The following is a 14080-nucleotide window of genomic DNA, read 5'->3' as shown; positions in this document are numbered from 1 at the left end:
TTCGTTGGCAATCTTCAGCAGACAGCCTCTGTACATGTTGGATGGTGGATTCCACCTTTAGTAGATGGTCTTGAAGATACCCTAGTCCTGGAGGACTGTATAGGTAAAAAAATAACACCTTGAACTGCATGGGTACTAACTGGTAGCAAATGCAGTTCCGGTAATGAAAGGTGTAACATAATAACACAGGTCTCACCCATTGTTAGACAGACACTTGGATTTTGGAGCAGTTAAAATTTCCGGTTCATCTTAAAACAAGAAGCCAGGATAAGCCTTTTATGTTATCCAACACAGCAACCTTGATCTTTGATACATTAATTTTGAGATCTGTACTGCTTATTGTATCATACAATATGCTGAACATTTGCTGTAAATCATTTGGGTTCTCAACTAACGGCACAAAATTATCTGCAAGTAAATGTACATATGTGATAATGCTTCTAATACAGGGGTGTCAAACTCCTGCAGGATGCTTAGATGTGGCCCATGGAAACAGCAGAAGACCGGCCCATGGTGCCTCTGCCAGCATAAAAGGAGCATGGGGGGGGCATCTAGGCCTCCGTTTTTGCTGGCAGAGGGCTGCAGGAGGCTATTGTGGCCAAACACAGAGCCTGGGAGGTCTGATATGGCTGAAAATAGAGCCTCAATGAATGACATTGAGCTGGCCACTCCCAACCTGACCACATGCCTCCCTGCCCCCTCAAGGTCAAACAAAACCGTGATGTGGCCCCCAACAAAATCAAGTTTGACACCCCTGTTCTAACACATCTCTAAATGATAGCAAGCACTCCTTATACAATAATCTATAAATGTATTAGTCAGCCAAGGCAATGTCACACATAGTTGTCTTATTCCCTGCTCAGCATTGAACCAATTGCTAAGTATTAAATTTATTTTTATGTATGCTGAACTTCCATCACATATTGTTCTTATCACATTCAGCAAACCATCTTCAGCACCATATTCCCATAAAACATTTCATAATGCAAACCTCTTTACTTCATGTTTTCTGTAAACAGCAAACATATAATTAACTTTATTTCTCACAGTCATACACTTGGCAAAGATCTGCTGAAGAGCAAGTACTTGGCACATTCTTTGTATTTTTGTCCACCAAATTATTTTCTTCTTGATGCAGAATAATCTCCTGGAGTCCTGCTTTCCATTTTTGTTTTGTACAGTTACACTTATAAAGGGGTTAATGCTGAAATAACCAAAGGCCTCCCTCTTTGAGATATCCATGCTATCTGCCTGGTGTATTATTTTCAGTGGTTTTTGAATGTTCTATAGGTACAGTTCTGTAGGTACAGAACTGACAAAAAATCCTGTTTCTTGATCATATCTCCTACTTTTACCTGCCTTTTGTCTCATTTTGTCAGTTAAGTTTCTAATGCTTTCTGATGTAAGACATAAACATGAAGCTAGACTCACTAACTGAGTAGTGTTCCTGCTTGCCCTAAAATGGATATAGGGACTGTAGATTTCCCTCCATATTGCATTCGTTCAGTTTTCAGACAGTGGCGCAGTCCTCAATCGTACTCAAGTGAGGTGCGCAGACATTCCATAAGCAAGCCACATCTATATTGTAACTACTCTTGTTACACCATCAATACCTGCAGCTTTATCCGTTTCAACCATTCTCACCATAGTTTGGACTTCATGTTTTCATTCTTGCACGCTGATCATTATAGCACTTATTTCCCTTCTACTTTTTGACATATTGCAATAATTCCCATATAAAAATCTCTAAAGTACTCCCTGCAGCATTTCCTCACCTCAATTTCACTGTAAATCATTTCATTACTTCTGCTTTTAATTTTGTTCACTGTTGGAAGTGAAATCTGGAAGCTGTAAAAGTGACTAAAGAGGGATGAAAAACATTTTCTTTCCATCAAAATAATTCGGCATTGTTTCCACCTCCATTTCTTGCTCTTTTTTTCTGACTACATTCTATGCAGCTATCTTTTTCTGCCTAAACACATTGTACCATATTCTTCTGTTGTTGTTCTTTTTTGCTGCAGTCTTTTTCTAATACTTTTTCCTCATCCACATTATTTTACTTCATAATTCCCCGAAACATCATTTATTATATTTCAACTATCAGTTCACGTGCTTCTATTGCAATCCAGGACATATATTTTTCATTCTGTTTCGAGCAGCTTCCATACATTGTTTCCTCATATTCACTTCCCATTAATTATGTTGGGAGATTAAAATACCGTCTAACCTTTTTTTTAACCTTTTACAACAGTCCTGCAGTCATTCTACTGTTTCTAGTATCTTTCTGTTTATTCCTTTCTTTCATTCTTATTTTTCCCCAAGATCCTTTCTATCTATTGAAAAAGAAGTCTGTCTCATAATTGGAAGCTCTTGTCACCCTTCATTAGTTTTCTTAGTCTTTCAACATGACAACAAAAATACCATGTTTTTATTCATTCCTTTGTAAAATGTCCAGAGGAACAGATTTATATTTAAACCATGTTTATGAAACAGATGGACCCTTTTCTAAGCAGCTATTAAGTGAGTGTCACCATTCTCAATCATTCTTGAATCTCCAACTGGCACAATAATTTTTTTTATTCTCTTTTCTCATTCCTAACTAGAGCTGTGTTGGCACAGTGGTTAAAATGAAGTATTACAAGGTAACTCTGCTGATTGCTAGCAGTTTAGTCCTGTCTGGCTCAAGATTGATTCATCCTTCCATCCTCCAAGGTGAATAAAATGAGGATCCAGATTGTTGGGGACAATATGCTGACTCTGTAAACCGCTTAGAAAGAGCTGGAACAGTATGTCTAAGTGATATTGCTATTGCTATAATTTCCCACAAAACTCTTATCTTCTTTTTTTCATTATTGCCAGTCCCTGGAACATAAAATGTAAGTATCAACCTATGATTTCCTACTTTCACGTGAATCCATCGCAACAATCTAGATGTCACCTGTTGATACTTCTTGATATCCAGTTTAGTTCTTCCATCCATAATGAAATCCATATCTTTTGTTTATTCCACTCCACAAGTGCAGACCATTTTCATTTGTATTTTTCAAAATACATTATAGTTTCAGCTGGAGAACCAGTTATCCAGACAGGTGCTTGGATGCCTTTCAAGAATGTGATGGATCTGAACTGAAGCTCTTTGTAATAGACTGTACTAATATTTAAATCAACAATAGATATTTTAATAGTAGCTTTTTCTAGATTCTATCATGCACAAGGGTAGTAGTGTTATCTCATTTCTGAATCTAGCACTTGGGGGTTTAATAATATAATTCACATAATGATACTTCTAGGTCAGGGGTGGAGAATGATGGCCCTTTTATGACTTGTGGAATTCAACTTCCATAATTCCTTAGCCATGCTGGCTCAGGAATTCTGGGAGTTGAAGTCCACAAATCATAAAGGGTCCATCGTTCCCCACCCCTGTTCTAGATGAAGATTTGCTTTATAGTTTGCCCATCCTTGTAGTCTTAAAAGCTGCATGCTCCCCTAAGAAAAACTCATGATCCAGAATAGCTGATATGTGGTTTAAATACCACTCTCATTAGTAAATTCAGTGTATGTGTTTGACTGTTGTGTGTGCATGTATATAGTTAGCCAGCACAGAAAGAGAGATATATTGGTTAGTAAGTTGGCTGGCTAGCCACAATCTTTGTAACTATTTTTCTAAAGATGCAACATGAAAGGTTTGTTAGATGAAAGATGATTCAAGGAGCAACGGTGCTATTGTTTCCAAAAGCTGGCTCAGGTAAAACAACCAAATCTCTTTGAATAAAAGACACAATTTTATTAAGCATGCAAACGGTACAGTGTACATTGGCAGCTTGTCAGGTAGCCCTGAACAAAGGCAGAATCAGAACTTAGGTACCCTTGGCATGCTACATTGCAAAGGTAAGACAAAACACAGGCAAACACAATAGATATTGCCGCATGCCATTGGAATGTGTTTGATAAATCTACCTGGGTAATGTTTTTATAATTTATCCCTTCCCATTGAGTTGGCATGCAGCCATACTACCTCTGAGATATGGACAATGAATATAAACAATTTGGATTTCTGGGCCATAGGTTTCTGCCTGATTCTTCCCCTGGTACCAATCAGGGTCAAGTCAGTTTGCTGTGAATGTTTTTTTTTCCCAAAGGTGCTTCAAGCACTTTATATGTATTGGGGAAGAGGAAGCATCTCATAGGTTTGGTAGTGAATGCAGCTCATATATACCTGGGGAGAAACGTTTGCCACCACAGTACATTATCTACTAATCGGGGTGAGGAGGAGGAACAGAAAGAAAAAGAACAAGGTTCTCTTGTTACACAATCAAACTCTGAATACCACAAACAGCTAGTTTGAAAATGTTGCCCTAGTTCTGGTGATAAAATATACTCCAATACTCCAAACCTAGTCTTTAACCATGAAAGAACCTAAGCAGCATTGCAAAAGTTATGTTCATTAAGTAAACAGGTTTCCAACGAGGCCTCAAAACCGTGGCTATGTCTGTGGCATATGACACAGTTTGGAAGGACGAGTTGTTATACAAACTGTGCCGTATTGTCCCCCTGAAAAAATCTCTGTCAACTAATTAATAACATGCTGAGTGATAGGTCCTTTAGAGAATAATAATGGGGGACAACATAAGTAAGGTCGGAAAATTAAACAATGGCCTCTCACAAGGCTCTGAAATGACACCCGAACCATTCAATTTATACATATTAGATATGCCAGCGAAGTTCAGATATTCAGGGACTGACTGGAGCCAAAGGCATCCTAGTATGCATTGCTGTAGTTTTAATGATTCGGTATTAATTATTGTTATTTTGATATCTATAAACTGTCCAGAGTCCACTAGGATTGAGGCAATGGGTAAATTAATAAATAATGTTTAAAGAGGAGCCAGCCCATATTTAGTTATAATGGAGTCTTTCAACTCCAAAGCTTCCATCATTGGCTACAGTCTACATAGGTACTTTGTGCACTTGCTTGTTGAAAAAAAATGTTCCAGAGAGCAAATCACCCCATACAATAGTGCAATTGACTCTTACTAATAATGATAAAGTGCAATACTGACTAAAACATAATAAGGGAACATACTTTAGTCAATTAGTAAAAGGGAGTTACTTTGAACTTTTCTTGATGTATGTAGTCTGCACAATCAATATCAATAAAATGCTGCACAATAAAAAATCAATATATATCTACCACATACAACACACTTCAGTCTGTTTTAAGTTTAAATACAATGGAAGGCTTGTGTGCTGGATATAGGAACCAATGTGGTCAGAGGGTAGTGGCTTTGACAAGGACCGGATAAATCCAATTCAAATCTAACCACAACCATAGTAACTCACTGGGTAAACTTGGGCCAGTCTCTGCCAATCTAACCTATCCAAGAAGTTTCTTGTTGTGTGGATAAAATAAATGAAGTTCCTCTTATAAACTGTGTCATGCCCTTCAAGGAAAACTGATAGAAATCCAACAAATAATTAAAAATAGTGTTTTAAACAGAGTCAGCATGGCCACATGTGGTATTAGAAAAGGTGTAGGAATGAATTCCCTTTGACAGCAGGGGGTATATTACATTTCTTTGAAGTCGCTTTCAGCTCAAAACATTTTATGAAGCTACTTCTTGGGAACTGCTGAGCCTAATATTTTTTTTCTACTCTGGCAATTCCTAATTATCTCTTACTTTTATTCTAAATGAGAGCATTGCTGTAACAAATGGTTGGTTGAGGGCTAAGAAACAGATGCTCAATTAAAATAAACATAAGAGAGCATACGAGAATGCTATATGTTTTACATTGGATCACAAAAGATCAAATTTGCAGGCTGTGATACAGCCATGAACCCAGGAGAAATGCTCCCCTCCCCCATCGCTGAGGCATCAGCTGTTAACAACCTGGATAACAACAACCCTGAGAATATCATGATATGTGCCAAAGGGAGATGCTTTTTACTAGTACAAAATATGGCAATAAAGTTCACAGGAAACATGAGAAGAACCCGGCTGGATGAGGCCAAAGATTCCTTCAGTTCAGCATTCTGGATCAGCCCCCCAGTCTGCCAGATGCCTTCTGGAAGCCATAGATAGGAACAAAGAGATAGCCTGCTCAATTGTTACTTCATCATAATTGGTATTTAAAAAATTCTTTTTAAATGTGGAACTGAATACCGTTATCAGGGTAAATAATAGCCAGCCCATATGTATCTTTGCCTTAATTGGTATGGTACTGTCTCCAGGCTAAGTGTCTCTTATATCTGTGTACGCTTGCCACACACACAGGTATGTAAATACTTAATTACAGGTGCTTTTATTATGCTGCTTCAATCCAGGGAATCTAAGTGGCATAACAAACCATAGCTCATGGGACTGATCTCTCTGCTGGCAAGTCTTATAGAGGCAGGTTCAGGGTTAGGGTTGCAAAAGTCATGAACAGAGATGAGGTGAGGGTCTGAGAAAGATCCTTTCCTTTCCTCTCAAGCAGGGGTGGGATTCAAATTTTTTAACAACTGGTTCTGTGGGCGTGGCTTAGGTGGTGGACGTGGCTTGGCGGTCACGTTATTGGCTGGGCGTGGCCAACTCAATATCACTCACATTGAGGCATGCATCTCCTCGCCTGGCCTCTCATGACTGTGGGGATGCTGCAACAGTTGTAAGTGTGAAAAATGGTCATAAGTCACTTTTTTCAATGCCATTGTAACTTTGAATGGTCACTCCACACAACCAAAGTACCAGCAAAGGAGGGGAAAGAAAACTCCAGAGAAGTTCCTGAGACAGGAAGTCTAGTCCTGCCAAGAATGTAATAAGGGTTAACGGAGAGGCAGTTTTTGTCAGCAACACCAGAATGTTTCCTTCCTGCCTTCCTTACAGGATTAGGCCAGTAATTTCTTCTAACAACCAGTTCTCTGAACTGCTTAGAATGTTAACAACCGGTTCTAGCGAATAGGTGCGAACTGGTAGAATCCCACCCCTGGGCAGGTTCAATTTGGAGGAGGTGGTGTCAGTGATACAGATTCCCAAGCCAGGTAGAATTGGTTGGCTACAGAGGATTAAGCAAGGTTATCTAAGAGTTGTCTTCTCCCATGCATATACTGAGGAACAAATCTTCCTTATGTTTCTCAATAATATCTCAAACACATCTCAAATAAATAAATATTATGTCAGCTCTGAGCCTAATTTTGTTGCTATCCCTTCCTTTTCAGACTCTCTTGTCTTATCAGCCTTGCTTCAAACTTAGCCAATCCTTGGAAGCATAAAGCAATAAACCTGCTTGACTTTAAAAGTTTGTTGATAGTTAGTTTCAGTACGTGCTTTCTAATATTTACTGTTTAACCCCGGTATGTTGATCTTGTCTCCTCTTTCAGGAACCTCTGAGCTAAATGCAACCTGCTACATCATTTATACTTATAACAGTTCATTTATACAATAACATGTTTACTGTTTTAGAGTATACCGGGGATTAAGGACTCACTTTTCTTCGCATTCAGTCAGCATGTGCTGTAAAACTCTTCAGATTCAAAAGGGAAAAAACTATTTCGGAGCATGTGTTGCATTTCTTGGAGTACCTATTGACAATTTTTAAAATCAAATACCTGACATTGCAGCTGGAGATCGATGTGATGCCAGGAAAAGATGCAATTGCATGAAAACATGTGCTCATTTGCAAGTATCACTTGAGTTTTTGAGCAGGGCACAGGTTATTGAAGTTTTTTCTTTCAGTTTTAACATGGGGCTTGTTGTATTTCAGTTCACGTACTCTTAATATATGTTTAATATAAAGGTGGAATAAATAAGGACATAGTTTTCTCTCGCTCCTTTACCAGCTTAGAACCAATCTCCTGGCTGCGTTCCCTCTACATGGTGGCTTTCTGTCCTGTGTCTCGATTACATAGGAGGACAAGAGATATTTTGGGATTCAAATTTTCCTAAGGATGTTAAACAGCTTTACATGGCCAACAATCTTTCTATGATCAATGAAGCACATATTGACATTTTGGGGGTATTTTCTGGCCTTCTGAATGATCCAGTATGCATCACTATGGTCTCTTGTTTCTTAGCTTTTTTAAAAACCAGCTTAAACATCTGGCATTGCTTGTTCCATGTAGGGTTTCAATTTGCATTGTTTGATTGTAAGCATTATTTTGCTAGCAAGTAAAGATAAGGATATTGTGTGATAGTTTAGACATTTTCTGAAGTCACCTTTCTTTGGTATTTGTATCTAAACAGATGTATCAATCCATTTACTATTTTTATTCAAATTCTGGGTCTACCCATGTCTAATACATGACTTTGGGTGACTAACAATTATGGAAACAAGGTAAAACAAATGTAAAAAGTAATAAGATATAGAGCAAGCAACAACAATTAGCAAAACCATATTATGGACTCAAGCGTACCCTCAGGCCCCAAGTTGATCAGCAAAACCAGGTCTTCAGGGCCTTGTGAAAGGTCTGTAGTCTTTTGGCCACTCTGTTCTCCACATGTGCTGGCACAGTTTGGTTAGAACCTTTACTGATTCTTCTGTTGCTTGCCATACTTCTGAAGATCTTCCATCCATCCCTGTAATCTACTAATTTGGTAATGTATTTCTTGGCTTCATCTTTTCTTCCCTTCTTAGCAACTTCCACCATCTGTTCTGACATACAGTTTGCTTTTTTCTGTTTCTTTGGCAGTCTCTTTTGACATTCATCTTAAACAACTTTAATTCCACACTTTTTCTGATTCTGTCAATGAAATTCAGAATTTCTAAGTAATTCCTGATGTTCTTGAAAATGGTATGGGCTCAATATCATATCTTGGAAACTGATTGGATCAGTTCTTTCGTTTCTGCTTGACTTGCACATGAAGAGTTCATGATCTGTTCCACTGTCAACCCTTGCCATGCTTTTGCTATTATAACTGAGGTCTTCTACCCTTTTGTATCAATAATTTGATTCCTGTGCACTCTGAGAATGGCTATGTATGTAATTGTGATTTTGCTTCTGAAAGACAGTGTCAGCAATGACACCATCTTCGGGTTGTCAGGAACTGATAAGTCATTCTCTTATTTCATTTCTGTTTCTTGGGCCGTATAATCAACCCATGTTTTCTTCAGTATTTCTAATATTGGCATTCCATTGTCCAGCCACAAGCGTACCCTCAGCCCCTCCCCCACGCCCCCCTTCTTAGGACATTCTTCTTAGCACATTCTTTCACTTTCATATTGAACTTGGCTATATAACGTGTCAATTTCATCTTCTGCATCAGTGGTTGGAGCAAAACGTAGATAACAGCTATATTAAAGTGTTGTGCATGAAATCTAGTTTATATCATAAAATCATTGACTGCATTGTACTGTCTTTACTATATGCTTCCTGATTATAAGACAATGCCATTCTTTCTTCTTTTTTTAACGTTATGAGTAGTAAAAAGAGTATGATGTTCTGAAAGAAAATGTCCAATCCCAGTCCATCTCAATTTTCTGACTCCTAAGATGTCAAACTGTAGTTGTTTCATTTAATCTTTCACCATCTTGAGCTTTTCCATATTCAGGTTTCTTGCTTCCCACTTTCCCACTGTTGTAATTGCAGCTTTGGGTTTTGTTTTCCTGCGTGGCAACATCATCAGTCATTCATCAAAAAGGCTTTATCCTTGGCAAGTCATAAACATTCCATTCGCTCTACAAAAGACTCTCAGCTCTTACTCAATAGTATATTGAATAACCACCGACCCAAGAGGAACCATCATCCAGCGCTAGATCACTAATCATTTATTTAATGTAATACTATTATTTATTATATGAGCCATGGTGGCACAGTGGTTAGAGTGCAGTCCTGCAGACTACTTCTGCTGCCTGCTTGGCTGCCTGCAATTTGGTAGTTCAGATCTCACCAGGCTCAAGGTTGGCTCAGCTTTCCATCCTTCCAAAGTGAATAAAACAATTGTTGGGGGCAATATGCTGACTCTGTAAACAGCTTAGAGAGGGCTGTAAAAGCACCATGAAGCGGTATATGAGTCTAAGCGCTATTGCTATTTATATTTTCGATCCATGTGCTTTTCTCGGTAAAATATAGAAGTGGTTTACCAGTAAAGCCACCATAAAGCTAATTAACTGTTTGATTTCTATAGCCACTCAGAGTCATTTGCTGATATGGGCGACTACAAAAATCAAATAAATAAATATCCTAACTTCTGTCACGCAATATGAAATTATGTCTTTGTTGTTGTCCCTAAAGTGATCATCCACCACCGGGATTTTCCTATATCGTTGCTGCCAAATTTAGACACCTGCTTGCTTCAGGTGGGCAGCCGAGGTGACCTTCAGTGCCTTGAAGGCCACTGCTGAGAATACATGTCTCTGACTTTTGCAGAGAGAGGGATTCTTCTTCTTTCTACATGCACCAGTATAAAGACATTACCTGATGCCTTAACCTTCTGTGTCCTCCCAAAGGTGCTTTTTCAAGAGGCAACTGGACTACCTTTGGGACAACCATGACCTGGATGATTGAGAATCTCTTTGTCCTCCTCTCAGTCCTGTTCTCAGCAGTTGGCCTCACATTATTTTGTGGCTTTCTTCCCTCCACTCCCGGATTCAGTTTAAAACTCTCCAGATAAGGCTTGCAAGGTGATTTCCAAACATGTTCTTCCTACTTCTCATGCAATAGAGCATAGCCTATTTTTTTATTTTTGCCAGGAGTCCCATTAGTTATTCCCGTTAGCACCATCTGCTTGGCCAACTACTCACTTTCAGTACTCTCTGTTTTTCTGGACTATGTTCTTTGGTAAGAAAAAAAGGGAAGAAAAGGTCACACTTGTATCTGCAGGGCCTCCTCCTTTTACTCACTGCTTCATAGTCCCTTGCAGTGTCTTCAAGGCTAAATCATTTATTCCTTGGTGGATATTTATCAGAAAGTCTTGGGAGACTTTCAGATCCAGACCTAGAAAAAGCTTCTCTTGAAGGGCTCTCCAGCCAACAGTTTGCTGTTGTTGTGTGCTTATTTATTATCCTATAACTATCGCTGAGTTTGTTTCTTATGTTTTATGATGGGTATTTTATGACAATTATGTTCATGATTTATTACTTGTTGTTTGTATGTACACTGAGAGCTCATGCGCCGGAAACAAATTCCTTGTGTGTCCGATCACAACTTGGCCAGTGAAGATTTCTATTCTATATGGTACCTCTAAAGGTTCCTTCAAATTTTGTGTCCATGCCAGTGGGAAAATGGTCCATGAACTGTTTCTCAAGGACATAATTCTGCAATGTCATCTTTGTGCCAGACCGCCACAAAGTAGCCTGCCCTCATCTTCCCTTGCTCTCCTCCAAATAATGTTCTTTCAGCCCCTTCCAGCACCATCACGTCATGCCAAGCACTCTGCCTGGGATGGAAGTGTTCCAAAGCAAATCTGTCTTGCTCTTTTTGGCTGTCCAAAGTTATTCTGGGTGGATTCTCACTTTAGTTTCTGGCCACTGATTTCCATTCACCTTTTGGCAGCAAGAGAGCCAGGGCTATTCCTCAAGCTGAAAAGCCATTGCTTCCACTTCTCTTGACAATCCTCGGGGGCAGGAGAAGCATGGGGAAATGGAAGGAGGTGGGTCTCTTGGATGCCAGTTCTTCCAAACACTGAAGCCACAGCAGCATCCTGGACAAATGGGTATACAGGTAGTCCACAACTTATAATCACAACTGAGCCCAAAATTTATGTTGCTAAGTGAGAAAATGGTTAAATGAGTTTTGCTCCATTTTATGACTTTTCTTGCTGCGTCTGTCAAGCGAATCATTGCAATTGTTGAATTAGTAACACAGTTGTTAAGTTTCCCCATTAACTTTGCTTGTCAGGAGGTTGCAAAAGGGGACCCCATGATCCCAGGACACTGCAACCGTTATAAATGTGAGCCAGTTGTCAAGCATCTGAATGTAAATCACATGGCCATGGGGATGCTGTAATGGTCATAAGTGTAAAAAAAAGGACCATAAACCACTTTTTTCAGTGCCATTTAACTTCGAACGGTCAGTAAGTGAACTGTTACAAGTCAAGGACTACCTGGTGCAATGTCCCCCTGCAGTTTTGGCACTGCCGCATCTAAATCCCAGGGAATGGGTAGCTTCGCTGCAGCATTGCCAACTGAACAGCTGTCACTGGCACCCTTGCAATGAAGCCACTAGCATGCTGCTGATGCAGGCTGTCAGCAGGAATGGCATCTTGTAGCCCCGCGGTGAAGCCAAGGGAAGCTTTCCTGTGAGACTGCCAGATGCAGAGTTGCTTCCATCCCCCTTTCCTCCTCCTGTGGGAACAGAAGTAGGAGTAAGCAACCCTTCAGCTGTCGTTCTCTGGCAGGAAGTGGTTCTTTTAGATACAGGCCTCAAACTTCTGCTTCCCTTTTCCTTCAATTTTACCTGCCATCCATCAGTGTGAAGAAAAGAGGTGGGAGAGGACCAAGGAGAATGGCTTCCTTTGCTTCCATTTCTCCCTTCTCCCAGTGGGAGAGAACTGATAGCAGAAGACCTGCTCTGCTTCTCCCCATAGCAAGAAAATAAGCGAGGGGAAAAAAGAGGAATGGCTCCCTTCTTTCCCTCCATCTCTCCTGGGAGAGGGAGGAGCAGCAGACATTCACAGAGCAAACACTCCCGGGGATCAGGGAAGAGACAGCAGAAAACCTATGGATCTCCTGCTACCGGTTAGTGGCACTGATAATCCATATTCCACCTGTCTCTCTCTCCACCCCACACTTTTGGTGCAGACAGACTTCCTCCTATACTTTGGGTGCAAGGCAGACAGGAATTGAAAGCGTAAGTTAATCCTTTTGAAACTGCCCTAAATTTCTGCAGGCTCCCACAATGGACTAACACACACACACACAAAACTTTTGTGGTTTTGAATCAACCGATCAAGAACATTTAAGTCTGTATATTTTAGAACTGCCAGCATAAAAATACAGAATACAGAGCTATGTATCAGAATGGTCAAACAAATGGCAACTTCAAATCTCAACAAATAAATGCTCTGTCTTACATATTGGCAAAAAAACCAGAAAATAAAATACAATCTGAAGAGTCAAGACCTTGTTGATGATCCAAACTCTGTCAAGGACCTTGGAGTACTCATCTCTAATGTTCTAAGTGCTAGAGCCCACTGTAACCACATAGCCAAAAAGGCATTAAGAGTTGTTAACCTAATCCTACGTAGCTTTTTCTCTGGTAATATCACACTACTAATTAGAGCACACAAAACATTTGCTAGACCAATACTTGAATACAGCTCATCAGTCTGGAACCCACATTACGTATCTGATATTAACACAGTTGAGAAAGTCCAGAAATATTTCACAAGAAGAGTTCTCCACTCCTCTACTCATTGCAGAATACCTTATGCCACCAGACTTGGAATTCTAGACCTAGAAAACTTAGAACTACGCCGCCTTCGGTCTGATCTAAGTATAGTATATAAAATTATACATTGCAATGTCCTACCTGTCAATGAATACTTCAGCTTCAACCACAACAATACAGGAGCACACAATAGATACAAACTCAAGGTAAACCACACCAAACTTGATTGCAGGAAATATGAATTCAGCAACAGAGTGGTCAATGTCTGGAATACTCTACCTAACTCTGTGGTTTCTTCCCCAAATCCCAAAAACTTCAACCTTAGACTGTCTACTATTGACCTCAGCCCTTTCCTAAGAGGTCTGTAGGGGGAGTGCATAAGCGCATGAATGTGCCTACTGTCCCTGTCCTATTGTTTCTTTTTATTTTTCTTATATGTATCCATTTCATGTATTCATAACTATGTTTACACTTATACCTATTATCTTGTAAGCGATTGACAAAATCAATCAATCAATCTCCCATTATTATTCCTTGTTGCTTCTCTTTTGGGATAGATCCCTTTGGATGACCCGTAGAGTCCTCTTCTTCAGTCACTGGACCTGGCCAGCTGCTGTTTCTGAAACATTAATAGTTGGGCTCAGAAATCTTTTAAATCCCAAGTATAGGAAGTTTGCTTGACAGATGTGTCTCACTGCTCCACTTCATTTGTCTGGCTTTCCTCTATATCTTCTCAGAAATTGCTTCTCCACCCCACCCCCTTCCTAAGCACCTCTTGCA

Source organism: Pseudonaja textilis, chromosome 2 (genome assembly GCF_049901715.1).
Source record: "Pseudonaja textilis isolate UNSWEBS1 chromosome 2, rPseTex1.2, whole genome shotgun sequence".
Lineage (NCBI taxonomy): Eukaryota > Metazoa > Chordata > Lepidosauria > Squamata > Elapidae > Pseudonaja > Pseudonaja textilis.
The sequence above is the reverse complement of the archived record's forward strand: the minus strand, read 5'-3'. Positions refer to the sequence as shown.